At 51.0% G+C, this 2,504-nt stretch overlaps 1 long non-coding RNA gene across 1 annotated transcript; it reads left to right on the top strand.

The window, feature by feature from the left end:
• The first annotated feature begins 384 nt into the window (after positions 1-384).
• LOC128822192 (uncharacterized) lies at positions 385-2,181 on the top strand. Its single transcript, XR_008441387.1, has 3 exons — positions 385-444; positions 597-790; positions 2,140-2,181. It is a non-coding gene; the product is annotated as an uncharacterized LOC128822192 (long non-coding RNA).
• The last annotated feature ends 323 nt before the right edge of the window (positions 2,182-2,504 follow it).

The raw sequence follows: 2,504 nt of genomic DNA, 5'->3' as shown, positions 1-2,504 counted from the left end.
TATGGGAAAGGAGCGTTAGACCTAGCAGGCAGGAAGCTGTTACACTGAGAGTACCAGAGCTTTCTGCAAATGTTCTGTGGCTTCTGGAAGCTTGTTTGACTTCCTCAGTGACGACTCTTTCACCTGCACGAATGACAAAGAGAGATGCTGGTCTAGAGAGGGAATTGCAACATTCTCTTGAGGTGGAAGTAGAGGGCTGTTGGAAGGCCCCGAGACTGCCTTATGTGGGGCATGGTACGTAGTGCTGGTTTTGCAAGGAGACTGTGTTGCAATTAAAGGCTTGTTTGTCTGTCCCCTTGTTGTAGATGGAAGCAGTTGTCTGCATTTGAGGGAAAGCACCATTCCTCACTAGAGAGGGTGTTTGAAGTGGCGGCACAGACAGCAGAGGAATCACAGCCTCAGAGGGATCTGCTGAAGGAAGCAGTTCCTCTGGCAGCGCCAAAGGTACGCTCACCTTAATCCTAGGCAGCACCTGTGGGAGAGGGATTGGTCCTAGCCAGACCCCCCTGAATGCTGCTTCTGGCAGCAAGCTAAGAGCGAGACTGTGTTGTTGTTGTTGTTGTTCCTCTTGAAAATTGGTGCCCCCCCACTTGCAGGTTTGCCGCCCGCAGCGGCCAGCCCACAGGGGTCTGGAGAAGCTGCTCCAGGAGTTCTCTCGCCAAGGGCACGCACTGTCCCAGGTGTGCAGAGAGAAGGCGGTGCTGGCGCAAGAGAACGCTGCCCTGGAAGCCCGACTGGCAGCCACGGAGCGGGACCTACGAGGCGTTTCAGAGCAGCTGGCAGAGGCCAGGTAAAGGCAGGGAGGGGACATGATTGAAGGTCTGGAATTACAAAGGTGGTGAGCATTATGTCAGGATTTACTGCCTCCTGTGTGCTCTCCTGATGTTTCTCAGACAGGGAGGCAAAGAAACATGAGAAAAAAGTAAAGGATACTGTGATCTGAATGTTATTTTTCTGCCAACTCAAGCTCTCCAAGCTCTTTTGGGTGCCTGCTTGGGACCTCTTGCACATTCCTGTGAAAAGTGCAAAGAAAACCAACTTGGCACTGAATTGAGTACCAAGGAAACTGTGCAGATGTTTTCTGAAACCAGAGGTTTCCCTCTGGTTTTGCTTTCTCCTTCGGTGCATCTGAACATCAATTTTTCCTTGCCAAGTAGTTTGACATGGGATTTTCAGAATTCAAGGCTCTTACATGGGAATGTTGTGAGTAGGGTGCTGATGCTTCAGCTGAAGATGGAAGGTCATGCTGAAAAAAAATCTTGAGACTCTTCAGAGCTCACTCTTGTGGAGTATGATGCAGGACCTAGAGTAGCTTATTAGCAGCAGCAGCAGCAGCAGCAGGGAAAGGTCTTGTGACTTCTCAACAGTCTCTAGGGATTCTTGCTGCGCACTGATACTTGCCCACTTGTCCACCCACCTCTGTAACCTCTGTCAAGGTCCCTTTGGCTGGTCCCTCTTCATTTTTAAAGAGTGCCAAGTCATTTGGGCACTACTGGCTTAATTAGCCATAAATAAAGGTAGCAAGTGTTCTTGTTCACAAATTTCCAGTGATTTAAATGGCAGGATACTTGTCCATCTCTCCTTTTCCTACACAGTTCTGGTTTCCTACTCATGTTGCTAGAAGCTGGAGATTTCACCCCAATAATATCGTTTGGTGAATTCCTTCAGTCCCTTTTACTTAGAGAGTGCCTGGCAAACAAAGTACCTATACGTACACCGTGGATAGCATGAAACATTGACGGGTCAGCCAGGAGAACACTGTTCTGTCCCCCTGCAGAGGGACTTGGAAGTGCTGATGAGCTGAGGGCTGTGAGCAGAGGCTGGGCTTTTGCTCGTTGGCAGAGACTTTGTGGGCACAGCCACCCGTGTGTGATAAGTCAGGCAACGGCAATCTGAGCTTTGTCCGCTGAGCTCAAACTCAGCTGGGCTTTCTGTGCTGGGCTAGATCATGAGGAAAGGCTGCCCAGTCACCTGGAGGGGCTTGCTTTGCTATTTGAAGTGGTAAAATTGTCCTGCTGTACCTGAGTTTCCATGCAAGCTGTTTTCCATACTAAGGTGTAGGGTTCTTAAGGCACATCATACTGGAGAAACTGCCCCTGTGTGCCAGGAACAATTGCTCTTCGTCTTCACAACTTGTAGGTCAGAGAAGGAGAGCCTGCAAAGCAGCCTGCTGGAGGCTCAGCAGCACGTATCAGAGCTGGAGATAGCCAGGAGCCGTGTGGAAGCCCAAGTGCGCACAGCCACGCAGGCCAAGGAGGCGATACTGGGTGAGAGGCTGGTGCGCTTTGTTTCTGGGGATCGCCCTGCCTAGTGCAGCTGCTGCGAAGCCAGCTCTGTCTGCAGGGCTTCTGAGGAGTGAAGGAGCTGAGGGCAGGTTCCTCCTGGCCTGAAACTGAAAGGGCTTAAGGTCAGCAGATTCCTCTGCTTGTGTAGTCTCTGACTGTTGCCGTGTGTCATGTTTGCAGAGGATGTGAGGGGCCTTCGTCGTGAGCTGCTGGCTGTAA

The sequence above is a fragment of the Vidua macroura genome, chromosome Z (genome assembly GCF_024509145.1).
Source record: "Vidua macroura isolate BioBank_ID:100142 chromosome Z, ASM2450914v1, whole genome shotgun sequence".
NCBI classification, from domain to species: domain Eukaryota; kingdom Metazoa; phylum Chordata; class Aves; order Passeriformes; family Viduidae; genus Vidua; species Vidua macroura.
Note: the sequence above shows the minus strand (reverse complement) of the source record. Positions and strands in the feature narration are given on the sequence as shown.